Raw genomic sequence first — 17,035 nt, forward strand, 5'->3', positions numbered from 1 at the left:
TCTTGTAGATGCATATTAAAAATTGAAAAATGTAATATTCATTATGTCAAATAACCAAGTATTCATGTGTGTACCTACTGAGAGAAGATGGTACAAAAGGATTTGTGAAACAGGATAGAATTCATGCTATGCCATTGTGGTACTTAATATTGTACAACTCTTCTTACCTGTAACTCTTGTCACAGAATTAATTTTCTGCTGACTACCACCATCTTTTGTTCCAGATCATTACAGTCACCAGAGATTTATCTGCCCATAAAATCTTGATTCTTCAGAAAACTAATTAAAATATAAATGTTTCAGAGTTTGTTATGTCCCTCATTTAATGTTCTTTCTGACCTTGATAGTTAAAACCCGTTTCATTTCAACACAGTTTTTTTTGGATTCTGTGAATTTTCCAAAACATTTTAGAAGAATTTGTCAAATACTAGTTAATGCTATCAAACACACTTTCTAATGTGCAACATTTTCAGATGTTATTGACACAAGTTAGAGATGTGAAGTCGTAAATTTTCTCAATAGTTACGTAGCTCGTTGACACCAGTGTAAACTGCAGCTGATTTTAATTAGTCATTGGCAAAGATTTTTTTTTTGTGCTTAAGATGAAATGATTTGTGTTTCTAATAGAGATGTTATTTATATGACATCTCTGTTTATAGAATAGCTTTAACATGAATTTTTTTATTTTTTTTTCCTTTGAATCATAAAACTGGTAAAATATCATAAACTGTGTTTTGTAATGTACTCAATATTTTAGGCTTAGCTAAAATGTTACATTTATGCTGAATATTCTGAACATTTTGAGTAGGTTTTATTTTGTGTTTAGTTGGCAGTTCACATAGCTCTAAAAACAAAACAAAAAAAACAAACAAAAACCCACCACCTATGGTAAGTATTCCATAGTAATACTTGTTATGAAGTGAAGCTTGATTACAAATGCTCAGATATAATGAGATTGTGACTGAGCTTGCCCAGCTCTAACTCATCAGAAATTAATTATATGCTCTGGGAAAACAATTGAAGTTCAGATAGTTGTCTTGTGGGGCCACCCCTGCTTGAAAGATCTGAACTGCATCTGCACTTATAGTTCATCTGCCCTGCAGATTGTTTAAGTATGGGTGGTGGCAGGGAATCTCAGAGGAATGGTTAACAACTTTATACCCTTGTAACACACCTAGTGCAAGAGGCCAGAAGGAGATAATGACCAAAGTGGTAAATCAATTTTTGCATTCAGATATGGAGAAATAGATCATTGAGACTCTTCCTAGGTTATTTGATCAGGAAGCATTGTTTTTTAACCACTCTTTTTAATTAGGAAGCAATAAATAACTAAAAATAAAATTTAAAAATCCCCTTGGGCATAGCAAAGGAAGAACCCAGCTAGAGGCATCCATCACTGTGTAGACTACTGAGGCTGAGGAGTAAAAGTCAGCAGTACTTGGGCATCTTGAGTCCATGGTGCTGGTTGCAGTGAGAACAGAAGCCAGGAATGGTGTGTGTATCCTGCACAAATGTGTATATGCCACAGTGTCACAGAGAACTGAAATCTTAGAATAGAAATCAGTAGCTACCCTCTATACACATCTTATTTAGTAAATTAATCTGGAATTTTATGTCACCCAGTGGTGTGATTCTGGTCCTGTGACTACTTGACCCTGCATTCACCTAAGGCAATATTTTGGTACCCCCTTCTGACCTCAGGCAGCAGAAAATTTTCTTAACAAAAACTTGAATATTCACTAGTTATTTGAAACTTGAATCTGTTCATTTATCTGTACCTTTTATGGTTTTGATCTTACAGCTTCGTGATTTTAATGATGTATTAGAAATTTATGGAGGTGACATTGTTTAGTCCAAGATTAATTTTATCTCCTGTGTAAAAATTAATTATTTTAATGCCTGGTGTTTTATATATCAGTTTCTAAGAAACATTTGCTTTGATTCAGAAATGTTGATGTAAACAAAGTAATACTCATGGTTATAGTTGTAGTTATATTTGTCATAGCTCACCCCCACACCCAATGTACATTTTGGTGTTATAGTGTAGTGGGTTTACGTGGCAAGGTTTTGGTAGCAGGGAGCCATAGGGGTGGTTTCTGTGAGAAAGATCTAGAAGCTGCCCCATGTTTGGGAAGGGCCCCATTGTTTTCCAGATCCGAGCCAATAAGCGATGTTGTTTTGCGCCTCTGTGAGAGCATATTTAAGACAGGGAAAAAACGCTGCGCCACACAGCAGCCGGGAGAGTCAAGGGAGTGAGAGAACAGCCTTGCACCAAGGTCAGTGTAGAAGGAGGGGGAGAGGTGCTCCAGGTGCCGGAGCAGAAGTCCCCTGCGGCCTGTGGTGAGGACCATGGTGAAGCAGGATGTCCTGCTGCAGCCCATGCAGTACCACGGTGGAGCAGGGTTCCACGCTGCAGCCCGTGGAGGAGACCACGGTGGAGCAGGTGGCCCTGCACCGACGGAGGCTGCCGCCTGTGGAAGACCCCTGCCGGAGCAGATTCTGGGCCGGACCTGTAGCCCGTGGAGAGGAGCCCACGCAGGAGCAGGTGACCTGGCAGGAGCTGCTGCCCGTAGGGGAGCCAGGTTGGAGCAGTTTTCTCCTGAGGGATGGACCCCGTGGTACGGACCCATATCTGGAGCAGTTCTGAAAGAGCTGCTGCCTGTGGGAAGCCCACGCCGGATCAGTTCATCAAGGACTGCATCCCGTGGGTGGGACCCCACAGCACAGGGGACGAGAGTGACCGAGAAGGAGTGGCAGAGAAGAAGTGCTGTAGACTGACCATAACCCCCATTCCCCGTTCCCCTGCGCCGCTCAGGGGGAGGAGGTGGAAGAGGGTGGATGGGGGGGGGGAAGGTGCTTTTGTTTTTTTTTCCTTTGTTTTCTCACTTCTCTCGCTTGTTAGTTGTAGGCAATAAATCTTACTATCTCCTTATGCTGAGTCTGTTTTGCCCGTTACAATAATTATTGCGTGATTTTCTCGTCCTTATCTCAATCCTTGAGCCCTTTTCACATATTTTCTCCCCATTCCTCTTTGAGGAGGGGGAGTGAGAGAGCGGCTGTGGTGGAGCTCGGCTGCCCACTCGAGCGGAACCACGACATATAGTTAATGTATCTGGCCAGGGAACTGAACTGCAATTTGCTTTCTCCAGATTATACTGATTGCATATAATTAGGGTCATGAATAAAAAATATCAGTGTGAGGCAGTTTTTCAGGGTTTACCTATGAACGTCAAAGACACTTTAATGAAGTATGCTACAATTTACCCCACTTACAGAAAGCAGCTGCTTCCCAGGTGCAGAATCCAGCACTTGATCCTCTTAAACTTTACATTGTTGGTGATTACCCAGCTCTCTTAATTTGTGAAGATACGTCTGCAAGTCCTCCCTACCCTCAACAGAGAAACTGGGGGTGGGGGGTGGGAGGGCGGAGGGGGTAGAGGGAGGGAGGGGACACAACATGACACACTATCTGAGTCCCCAGTGTCCCCAGTGTCTTTTTGCCATCCAGAGGGACCTTGTCAGGCTGGAGTGCCAGGAACCTCATGAAGTTTCTGGAACTCCAGGAACTGGAGAAGGACTCTTCATCATCAGGGTGTGTAGTGATAAGACAAGGGGTAATAGCTTCAAATAAAATAAAATAAAATAAAATAAAATAAAATCTTTACTCAGAAGGTGGTGAGGCACTGGAACAAGTTGCCTAGAGAAACTGTGGATGCACCATCCCTGGAAGTGTTCAAGGCCAGGTCAGATGGGTCCTTAACAAGCAGGTGTAGTGGAAGGTATCCCTGTCCATATCAGGGGGATGGAACTAGGTGATCTTTAAGGCCTCTTCCAACCCAAACTATGATTCTATGGTAAGTTCAGCAAGAAGTGCAGAGTCATGCACCAGGGTTGGAACAACCCCAGGCATTAGTACAGTGTGTCCCCAGCTGGAAAGCATCTTTGCATAAAAGGATCTATGGGTCATTGTGGACACTAAGCGAACATGAGTCATCAATGTGCCATTGCAGCAAAGAAGGTTGATGGTATATTTGTCTGCATTTGACAAAGTATTGTTGCTAGGTTGAAGGGTGTGATCTTTGCCTTCTGCTTAGCTCTGGTGAGGCCACATCTGGAGTACTGTGTCCAATTCTGGGATTCCCAGTATAAGAGAGATACAGAGCTAATGAAGGGAATCCAGTGAAGGTTCATGGAAATCATGAAAGGGCTGGATCATCTCTTCCACGAGGAAAAGCTGAAGGTGCTGGGACTTTTCAGAAGAGGAACTACAGGTGGATTTCATCAATATCTATAAATACCCAAAGGGAGGGTGCAAAACCAAGCTCTTTTCAGTGGTGCCCATTGACAGGACAAGAGGTAACAGGCATAAACTGAAAAACAGGAAGTTCTGCCTGAACATCAGTAAACACTTCTTTACTATGCAGGTGACTGAGCACTGACACAGATTTCCTAGGGAGGTTGTGGAGTCTATCTTGGAGACATTCGAGAGCTGTCTGGACATGTATCTTAGGCAACCTGCTCTAGGTGGCTCTTCTTAACCAGGGTTGTTGGACAAGATGCCCTCTACGATTCCCTTACCACTTCAACCATTCTGTGATTCTGCAGTTCTGTGAAACCGAGTAGAACAAAGTGAGTGGCAGTGTACTGGCATAAGAGAAGCAAAAAACTTTTTCATATCAAAATGTTAAGAAAAAAAAAATAATCTGAATGAGCATTTACAAACATTTCAGGTATGTTATGCCAGTAATTCATAAGGCTGGGATTTGAGTTAAAAACAAAAAAAAAAAAAAACAGTTCAATTTCTTCAATATTTAAATCAGACATATTTAATAAGTAGCCAACAATGTTTCAGCAATCTGTTTCAGTATGTAAGACATTCAGTATATAAGACATACCGTACAGGATACATGTGCAGATACAATTCTGTTCACAGAGCATCTTTTCAATTACTATTAATCTACTAGTTTCCTTATTTTCTAAATATAATAACTTCAATAACATTTTTCCTTCATCAATACCAGACACAGAACACTAGATAGGACCTTTGACAATTCACCATTCTCATATAAACAGAATTTTCTGTACACATTGATCTCTACAGGAGCATTTGGGAGGTCTCTTGATTCCTATTCTCTGATAGCATCAAGTTGTTGGAATGGCTTCTTGAACTTTCCCTAAATGTTATAACAAATGGTTTTTGCTCATATTTGAACAGCATTATATAGTGAATATCATGATATGGACAAGCTCATCAAGATGTTGACTTGATAATCTTGACAGCTTTCACTGCAACTCATTTCTCATGGAATGCTAAAAGTTCTCACAGACAACAAGGTTATCAAAACAATTTTTTTGTTCCTTAGAGTTAAAATACATATTCTTAGGTACCTGAAGTGCAGTCGTGCTCATCATGGCAAAGCTAAACCTGAAAGAACAGAACATTGGGCATATAAAGAATATAAATAAAGAATAGGTTTAGGTTGGATATTAGGAAAAGCTTCTTTACCGAAAGGGTTGTTAGGCATCGGAATGGGCTACCCGGGGAAGTGGTTGAGTCACCATCCCTGGAGGTCTTAAAAAAACGTTTAGATGTAGAGTTTAGTGATATGGTCTAGTGGAGGGCTGGTTAGTGTTAGGTCAGAGTTTGGACTAGGTGATCTTGGAGGTCTCTTTCAATCTAGACAATTCTGTGATTCTGTGATTCTGTGAATACTCTTCAGATCAGAATTCATATACATTCTAAGACATAACGTTTTTGAAAGTTGCTGTTATATATATATATATATAAATACCACAGAAGATTTTGTACCTTGCAATTTTCTATTTTCCTCTACCTTACAAACTGTCTAAAACAAATAGTTCAAGTTAACAATTCTTCTTGATCTTTTAAATCTATTGTTCTACTGTGCTCCTTAAATGACCTGTCTCAGTGCACTCCCAAGTGACAGAAAATTCAGTTTTGAAATTTGCCAGTCCATGAAGCAGAGATGGAAATTACCTATTATTCTCTGTCTGCATTGAGCAATCCAACAAAAACAGCAAAGTGATAGCAAATCTGCTCATCTCTCAACTACTGCAAAGCCTACTTATACAATATATGAAGGCCTACAAATTGAAAAGGTGTAGTTTTTGCAAAAGACAGTATTGATGACTTAGCCAAAAAAAAATGCACTATTTTGCAACTGCAACTTCAGTGGTAAAGAATTTGTAACATGGTGCAGAATTAACTTTCTTGTACTTGGAATAGCTTTTAGAATGTATGCCAAAAAATTTGCTGCGTTCTGTTGTATTAATGCCTGTTCATATAAAATAATCCTTTTGGGATAAAAGATCATCTTACATGTATACATACAAGGTTTACCTACAGTAATTTATGCTGAATATTAAAAATAATAAATAGAATAATAGAATGGCTTGGATTGGAAGATGTCTTAAAGATCATTTAGTTCCAACTCCTTGCCATGGGCAGGGACACCTCCCACTAGACCAGATTGCTCAAAGTTCCGTCTAACCTGGCCTTCAACACTTCCAGGGAAGAGGCATCCACTTCTCTGGGTAACCTGCTGCAGAGCCTCTCCATCCTCAAAGTAAATAACTTCTTCTTTATATCTAATCTAAATCTCCCCTCTTTTACATTGAAGATGTTACCCCTTATCCTATCACTACCCTCCTTGACAATGATCAAGGAGCTCTCCAGCTTTCTTGTAGGCCCCTGTTAAGTACTGGAAGGCCACTGTAAGGTTAATTAAAGTTAAAATTCCCTGGGATTGCTTTTAAATAGAAAAGAGAATTTACACTGTACATTCTAAATATGTAGTATTGCACAATCTGAAATTCAGAGGGAATGGTTTGAGCTTGTGCTACTGAATTCTATCTCTTCAACTCAAAGAAATATTAGAAGAAAAAAGAAAAATAACTCAAGGGGAAACAAAACTGAATCAGAAAACCCAACAATCTAAAAAAAGCTTGATAAGTAGAAAAATTGTAAATTTTAATGAAAACATTTCATGGTAACACAAATTAATGCACCTAAGGACTTCTCTTTATTCTTCAACTTTGCTTGCTTATTATCTTGTACATTTATCATACCCTGCCAAATAGTTTCCATAACCTTTACTATTCCTTCTTTCTTTTTCTTAGATCTCCAGTTGACATTTAACTGATTCATTTGGCTAATTTGTGAAAGAAATGTCCCTCAGGTACTATTAAGCTCAGAGGCTACCTCTCCACGGGTAAAGAAACCCACTCCAGAAGATGAACTGTGGGCTGGTACTTGCATACTGAGTGTTCCCAGTCCCAAGTATCATCAGGGACCCAGTCAGTACACCATACTGGGTCCCGGATAACTCCAGGACAAACATTAAATTTTAGAATTTTAGACTTTTTTAATATATATATGTATACACCCTTTCCAAACCCCCTGTTTCAAGTAGCACAAATCGGGGTTTTGAGAGGGCTGTGTTGTCTGGAAACAGCCTTGGTGGAAGTGTGGGCTGTCATGACCAAAGGTAGGACTAGGAACTCACTGGGACAGTATGATAGGATTTTAGAGGGAGCAAAGACTGATGAAGTTTTGTCTATAATTATTTGAAGGAATGGTTCATGGAGGGACATGAGAACAATCATTGAGGATTTATCTGAAAAAAAAAAAAAAAAGTAGATATATCAGTCAGAAAGGTAGCATGGGAGTGACCTAATCTGAGGACTGGATTTAGGGATGAACTATTTGTGTGATACTATTTGACAGGAGAAACATAAACAAAAACTCAATTTCTCAACAAAAATGTCATTTTTCTGGAAGTCTAAAAACTGATAATTTTTAGAAGTTGGGAGAAAATAATTGGGAACTATCATTTTATACTTACCTACTTACAGTGTTTGGTATGCATCTGCTGCGTCTGCTTGATAAAAGCAGGACACCAGATTAACAGCACCACTTCTCTAACCCACTATGACTGTCTTATAGACATTGAGTAGCAATGCAGCACTGATTTCAATACATGAGAAAAAGACTGAATATAGCATGCAGGGGATCATAATATTCAGAGGATAACATAAAATACCTTAAATTATGCTGCCTTTCCTCTCTCTTCACTTAAAAGGAAAGATCTGAATTATATTCAGTAAGAGAATGTAGCCAATGCTCAAATACACAAAATACTAAAAATGATTAAACAAGAATTGTCTGAAACGTACTGAAAATATGTGCTGTCATACTACCTTTTCTTTTATTCAGTTTGGTTACAGAGATGATTTGAAGCTATTTGAATGGATCAAATCATTAGAAAGAATGGTGAAAAGGAGAACAGTGAACAAAAGCAGACCAGTAGGGTGAGTTGCATAGCCTTTCTTTACTTATGAAACATGTTCAGTGCTTAGATATCACCTACGTCAAATTACATACACTTGAAAGTAAAAATGCCATTAATCCTTCCTTTCTTCTTGGCTGTGCAAGATATTTGTTGGAAGTATTACATTTTTTCATAGACTAATTAGTAGCTATTTGCAAGGGGCAATTTATGACCACTATGCAGTTCTTTTAACTTTTTAATTGAATACGTATAATTAAATCTCTACAATTCTTCTGTAATTCAAAATAGGTGTTGTAGTTTTGGCTCAGTTGTAGCTGTGTAAGTATTTGTTTAGCTCTGAATAAAGGTTTGTTTTTGCTCCCCCACCTTGAATTTTAGTAAATGTGATTTGATTTCTGTTTAAAACATTTTAAAATCATACTCTTTGGGTCTGGCTTCTTTTGAACCAGAAACTGTTTTAATTAGGGGAATTATTTCTTTAGGACATGTCATGGTTTTGGCTGGGATAGAGCTAATTTTTGTCATAGAGGCTTACACAATGTGAGCTGTGCTTTAGATTTTTGATGAAAGTAGAAGTGATAACACACCAATATTTTTAATTGTGGTGCCCTGCCAGCAAGGAGATTGGGGGTGCACAAGAATTTGGGATGCAGCCGGGACAGCTGACCCAAGTTGACCGAAGGTATTGTTCCATACTGTATGATGTCATGCTCAGCAGTAAAAGTTGGGGTAAAGAAGGAGGAAGGGGGGAGTGTGTGTGTGGAAGGGGGTGATGACGGACATTTGTAGTGATGGTTTTTGTCTTCCCAAGAAACCATTATTCATGATGAGTCCTTCTTTCCCGGAAGGTGCTGAATACCTGCCTGCCAATGGGAAGTAGCAAATTAATTCCTTGTTTTGCTTTGCTTGTGTGTGTGACTTTTGTTTACTTAGTAAATTGTCCCTATCTCAAACCAGGATTTCTTGCACTTTTCCCATTCTTTCCCCCTTTCCACTTGGGGAAAGTGACTGAGTGGCTGTGTGGCTGCCTGCTGAAAAACTTAAATGAAGAAATTAAAAACTTGCATTCAGTCCCAAATACAAATCCACAGTCATGAAGGGATTGTGACTTCATTGTGACTGACTTCAATAGCCAAGGAAAAACAAACAAACAAACAAAATGAAATCAAAACCAACCAAATGAAAATCAATCAAAAAACACATTAGGCTTACCCAGTGATGTTAGAGTGGAAACAAGAAGTTATGTTAGGAACAAACTCTTTCTCATGTTTATGTATGTGCTTCAGCGTTGAAGACCGGAAACTCCTGTAAATTGCTGAATTCTAAATCAAAGAAATGCCAGTAACTCATTTAACAAAAACTATTCCTATTGGAAAGTACAGTAATTTCTCATGTTTAGCATCCTATATTATTATTACCATTATTAATTATTATTATTATATATTTCAGAAGGCTGCAAATAGTATTAATTTGCATTAATGTTATTATGTTATGCATCAACTATTGCCAGAAACAGGATATTATATTTATTGGACCACAAGTTTCTTCTAGAACAGAGTCCAAAGTTCCTAGCTGTACAGTACTTTACATAGTTGTGACTAATTCTCCTTTATGAATAATATATGTAGACCATTATAGCAGAAATGGAGATTCACATCAAAAGCTTTTTGGGATCATAGAGCCTAAATAAGCATATTGGACTTGAACAAAAACAATAAAGATGTTTCATACTTGCTGGAAAGCATTTCTAATATATTTTTTCAAAACAGAGAGGTGTAAAATGTGCAAAATATATTTGTATCACCTTTGTACAGAACTGAAATACTGGAAAGAAGAAACCTAGAGATACAGTTTTAACTAAAACAACAGATGTCATAATTGGACATCCTGCAAAAGTATTGTTGCTCAGTCTCTACAGTAACAGAAACTTTGTGTATTCTTAGGAGGGCCCACAAGATGTTTATCCTACCTACAAACTCATTTGGTTTTCCTTACACTGATGTCTTTGATATTCATCAAACACAGCAGAATATCCTTGCAGTAGAATTGTGTGTTTGTGTATACATATATATATATAAACAATAAAATAGTTTTCTATTTCATAGAGAATTGGTTCTAGCATAAGCATTACTATTTTCAGTTGTTGGACTGAAAAATGGAACAACAAAAAAAAAACAAAAAACAAAAAAAAACATGGATAAATTATTCTTTGTTGTAGACAAATTGTTATGTAGTTTGCTGATGTTTTGTTTCATGCTTGGTAAGAAGTATTATCTACCTTATCAGATTTTTATTTGGAAAATAAAACAAAACTCATCAAATTCTAAAACAGAGATAAGATCACTTGAGCTATAAAAAATAGCATATATATATATATTAAAACAAACAAACAAACAAACAAAAAAACACAACTTTTTAAATATATGTACTAAACATCTGTGATATGCATAGAATCTACATATTTTGTTTTTATAATATTATGAAACATAGACCAGAGCAGAGTTCCACATATGAATAAGCCAACAGATTGTAAGAATCCTCTAAGGTAGCCTGTAAGCCAGAGTATAAATACTGCTGCAGTAAAACTAATCACAAGAGGAAACTAAAGCCTGCAGATGATGTATCATTAAGCAAAATAGTGTAAGAATTCTGTACAGTTTGCATGGCTCAGTGAATATCATTCTTTCTCAAGTTATTGTCACGTTGTCTTTTCTGAAGAAGAGAAAAAATAAGACTCTTAATTTTAGTGATTGCACTATATTTATGGGGAATGGTATAGGATTGTAGAGACATCACATTTTTTCTAACTAGATACAAAAACTACGTGAAGCCCTGAACATCTTTGAAAAATGTCCTATGTTTCCACTGGAATAGAAGCTGTGTAAATAAAAGCTTAGGTGACGACTGCAAGTCTCATACCAAAGTGAGGGCAAATCTTTCTGCCAGCACACAGCTTGGGTAGCATCAGTAAGAAATTAACTCAGTTGGTACTGCTGTGTGATTCTTTGCTTCAAGCCTGAAACTGGGAACTTAACCAGACCTGTCAGTTAACAGTCTAACTCAGAAGCAGTAGCTTCTAGTCTTCTAGACAGAGAATTTTAGTCCTATCTTTTTATTTTCTACTCACTACACTCTGATGATCTACAGTAATTGAAATTGAAATCGAAATTGAAATGAAAATTGAAATGAAAGTGATTAGGGGACTGGAGCATCTCTCATATGAGGAGAGGCTGAGAGAGCTGGGCCTGTTTAGCTTGGAGAAGAGAAGACTGAGAGGGGATCTTATCAATGTGTACAAATGTCTGAAGGGAGGGTGTTAGGAGGATGGAGACGGGTGCTCTTCAGTGGTGCCCAGTGACTGGACAAGCAGCAAGGGGCACAGACTGAAGCATGAGATGTTCCAGCTGAATGTGAGAAGAAATCTGAAGTGAAACATATTAGGGACTAAAATTTGGTATGCTATAAGCAGACAACACTTTGTCACTCTTCAGTCCCTTTAGCCCCTCTGGTGGCATGATTGCTGGTTTCTTAGGAAAGAGTCTTTTTCACTTCTATCTCTCAGTGGCCCCCATCTACAATTTCCAGTGCTAAAGATGTAGCAAAATCTTGTTACTATAATTACATGGAAATATTAAAAAAAAAAAAAAAAAAAAAAAAACCACACACACACAAAAAACAAAAACAGTTGCAGTAGGAACCTTTTCCCCCACCTTTACAAGAATATAAGCCCAAAGTTTGTCACTCATTCCTAAGGATCAGTTCAAAAGAATATCAGTGCTTGCTTAGATCTTCTAAGTGTGGTCCTACTTGCATACAGATTTCTGCAAAATATTTTTTTTCAGGATCCTATCAGCTCAGGTGAAGTAACTGACTTGTTTTCCCAATTTATAGTATTATTTTGCAGTTTTCTGATTATCTGCTGTTTCTCTAAGGCCAGTCACATGACAGTTATTTGTAGCCTATTCATGAGGGAAATCAGGCTTTTTCTGGGCAAAACCAAATCCATTAAAACATTTTAATTGATTTATGGAAATATATTACTATACATTTCCTTTTTATATTTGATGTATTCAAAAAGAACTCAGAAAAATAAAATATGAGTGAAAAAGAACAAAACACAAAGAAACAACAACAACAACAAGGAAATACAAGGAGAAAATGAAATACTTGTATGAAACAATGCTGCTCTGACAGAAACAAAAGGATAGAGTTAAATGCAAAGAGCACTGAAGAGAGTTTTGAAGAGCTGTCTGTAACAAAATCAATTAATGAAACATAGAAAAGAGGTGCCTTTGAAAGAGACTAGAGCATTCCAGTCTGGAAGAAAATAGGCAAAAGAGACTGTTTTCCTGAAAAATTCTTTCCTGGTTCACATTCACTACTACAAGACATTTTCTAATATACTGGACTATTAATAAACAATTTAATTAATCTCTGCATTTATACACTGTTTTAAAAAAATAAACAAACAAAAACCAGTAACTATCTTATTACTACAACAGGTAATTTCCTAACATTTCCAAAATGTTTTCTAACTTTTTCTAACAAATTTCTTACTCACTGTGTGTTCTGGAAATAGAAAAATATACTTTTAATATGGTTAACTTTAAATTGTATTTACTGTTACCTAAACACCATAATAGTTTATCTAATTTTTTGTTGTTGTTATTCACGTTCACTGATACAGTATCCTAAAAAAGAGCAACCACATAAAAGAATTATAGAATTGCACAAGAGATGCTGTTAATGTACAAGATATATTTAGGAGTATAGCATCTGGGTAAAAATAGACTTTAACATCCATCAAAAAACAAACAAACAAACAAAAAGCTTTCATTATTTATATGTATTGAAAAACCATTATCAATACATCTGTGAAAATTGAATTAACTCTATTTGCTTCTCCAGTATATATAATTATTTTATTTTATTTTATTTTATTTTATTTTATTTTATTTTATTTTATTTTATTTTAGGTTGGCTTGGTTGGTTTGTTTGGTTTGGTATTTTTTTGCTAGCTTTTCCTTCCTTCCTTCCTTCCTTCCTTCCTTCCTTCCTTCCTTCCTTCCTTCCTTCCTTCCTTCCTTCCTTCCTTCCTTCCTTCCTTCCTTCCTTCCTTCCTTCCTTCCTTCCTTCCTTCCTTCCTTCCTTCCTTCTTTTTTTCTTACAATGGGTTGCTCCCAAATCCAATTATTTGGAGCCTTAAAAAAAAGTAAGATAATCACCTGTTCCAGTTTTGCTTATAGCCAGATATATTAGAATATTATCTTCCCAGATGGAAGGTAATACAAATATTTAAGTGTACTTATAGGTTATTGAAAATAGTGTTTAATTATAAATTTGATACCGCAAAAGAATAAAAATCATTATAGAAAATTAAAATGGCTTAATGCCAATGTCAAAGCAGTTTTATCCATATTTTCTCTGTAATTTACTTATTTGGGAAAGCTTTAAGTTTTCCCTGTACATAAGTGTATTGTGAGGTGTTCTGTCAAGTGTGTGTTCCCAAGGAAAGAAATTCTGGATGTTGCATATTTTTGGTACTTGGCATATCCTTGGGCTTTAAAACTGGTTCTTTATGTAAATGAAGAGTGTCAGAGAGCCCAGAGCTGAAATGTCCATTTCTCGAGAGGACTCATTAAACTGAGGCTGTTTGTAATCTTGTCCTTTATGTTCATGCACGAGTATCATTCTGCCAGGATCCCTGAAAGTACATTTTCCCTCATAACATATCCAGGTGGCCAGGTTGTGTAGGGTACATGCAGGATTAGCTGTAGTAAAAAGGAAGCAACATGTCTCAGAATTTAAGCCTGAGCTTCCATCACAAGCAATGTACTAACAGTGATAGTCCAAAAATCAACTTTACTTTTCTAATGTACATAATGATTTCCCAGGTTTAATAACTTTCTTATCTAGGCTGCCATATGGATGAAGCTCGGATGATATTTGGAGTTAAAAAAAAATAATAATAAATAAAAAATCTAATTTTTATAGATGAATAGATAGATGGCATTGTTTCAATATGTATACCAGATAGATATATATATTTTTCAGTCCACATGGATACATAAGTGTTGCATTGTCTATTGCATATAGTTTAAAACAAATCAGGATCAAATTGTTGTATTGATTTCTTAATGACATCAAAACAACTGCTAATGAGTTAACTATAGAGATCGATGTCAAGAGATAAATTACAATACTAGACAGTTATAAAACTTTAACATTTTAATTTCTTGAAACATCCTTCTATAACTAATTTTAAAACCTTCTAATGTATACACACACACACCCCTCTCCCAAGTCCTTCTGCAAGTATTTGGATGCCCTCATGCCCTCACACACTGTGGGCAGTGGTCTGTCTGCAGGGGTGTCCCTGCCATTTTCATGATGCTGCTGAGAGGTGGTACCAGTGTTGTGCAGCCCTGGTGCTGCAGCAAGCACCGCTAACACTATTTGCTCCCCAAGGTCTCTTCCAACTTACAAATCTTTGCATTTCTTTCAAGGTATTTTCAGGATCACTTTATTATTATTATTATTATTATTATTATTTTTATTTTTATTTTTATTTTTATTTATTTTTATTTTTATTTTTATTTTTTATTTTTTCCCCAAAAAAAGGTCTCGGTAAACCCATTGATCCACTTGATGCCCATCTTCATCTCTAACGTTACCAGTTTAGAGCAGATGTCCTTCCGGGCAGTTAGGTGTTAGATTCACTTATAATTTGAATTATAATATTCTTAATATTCTTAAAAAATTATATTCTTATCAAAACAAATGTAATACAGAATTTTTTCTTGGAGTGAGACATGAAAGCACCCACTGATATGTATAAATAATTATATGTAAATGAGTGTATCTATTCATGTCTCTTTTTATAGAGGACAACTTACTACTAATATGTCTATACAGAGATGGAAGTGTATGAGATTTCTGTCTTTTCTCAACATCTTTCCATCTTTCCCCAATATTTTTTTTAACCTTCAAACTATTATCACCTCCTCTCCAGACCCTATCCCTTTAATTTTAACTAAGCTGTTGACATTTTGTCTTGTCAGGCTTAGAGTGAAATTGGTTTGATTTAAGTATTGCCTTAAAGTTATCAAAGCCTTGTCATCTAAACCATGGAATGATGTTAGGATGTCAAAATAGTTAAGCAGTGTACATAAAAATGTGTGAAGACATTAGTGTGATGTTGTATGAAGACTGATACAAATAATATTAGAAGTCAATGTATGGGGAGACCTTGTAAAATTGTTTGCTAAGGATTCATGATATGATAAATTTGTCTTCAAGAATCATTTCTGATTCACATTTAACATACAGAATTTCAGTAGATCCAGCAAGGTGTTGTAAACTTATGTATACAATCTCTAAAACACTGCTGTAGTTCTGAGACATAAAATGCTTTCTTTCCCATTGTCTTTTTTTTTTTTTTTTTTTTAATCTCTTTGTTGATGGCATTACTTTATCTCTTCTACTATCTCATTCTCCCTACTATTTGTTATAATATATTAATTAAAAGCAAACATACAAAGCAAATACTCCCTCCTTAAAAAGAATGATGATTTAACTGCACTTTGACAACCAGTAACTTCCATGACTTAAATTCCTTGTCCTTTGATCATCTGTTTTCCATTGGATTACACATGATGTGTTCATTGAGTCAGGAACCATACCTAAGGAGTGGTGAAATGTTCATACATAAGGATTTATCCTGACTGCTGATGAATAGTGGAGAGGGACACAAATCCACTGTCCCCACCAATACAGATTGTATGGAAACAAGTAGTTGCATTATATGTATGTGAAAATGTACAGATTCAGGTTCCACACTTCCATTTGAAATTTGGAAAGAAAAGTGACAATTGTTCCGTGGTAGCACAGACACACCAGGCCCATTTGGCTACTTGTACTCTGATTTTAAGATGTATAGAAGAATGCGATATATCCAGAATATCACTGAATCTATTAATTGTGTCACATGTGTAAGGCATCATGCATGTACTAAGTATTCTGATGTATGATGCATTCTAATGGAAGTGTTTTTCCTGCACTGAAACCTGGATTAAAAAGAAGTTATAAGAAAGTTATTAGAAACTGATTTAGAAAGAGGTTAGAAGTCACCAAATAAGCAAGAAATCAGAAAGGTCAGTTTCTAAAGTACATTTTAAAAATGACAAGTATAAAAAGAGAAATGAATGAAAATAAAAATTGAAGTTTTTAGATTTGTTAATATTCTCCCAATTTGAAATTGGCAAAAAGTGATAAATGAAAATCAATCCTCAAGCATAATCTGTCATCACATAAGACATTTTTTAGTCTTTTAATTTTTTCCCTCTAGAAGTATGGAACTTTTATAGCACTTCATTTTGGTTTATAATAAAATGCACCTCAAAATCATTAGGATGCTTCACCAATGGCAAATTGTCCTGGACCAATCTGGTGGACTTCTATGATAGAGTGACTGCATCAGTTGACATTGGAAGACTGACCAATGTCATCTACCTACTCTAAGGCATTTGACATGGTCTCACATAACATCATGATCTCTAAATTGGCAAGATATGGGTTTGAAGGGGATTCAATACATTCAGTGGATAAAGAATTGGCTTGAAGGCCACACACAGAGGCTGGTGGTCAGTGTCTCTATGTTCAGGTGGAGGCCGGTGATATAAAAAAAAAAATAAAGTTTATTTACAATTTCAGAGTTAACATAA

The sequence above is a fragment of the Netta rufina genome (assembly GCF_964035555.1).
Source record: "Netta rufina genome assembly, chromosome: 1".
Lineage (NCBI taxonomy): Eukaryota > Metazoa > Chordata > Aves > Anseriformes > Anatidae > Netta > Netta rufina.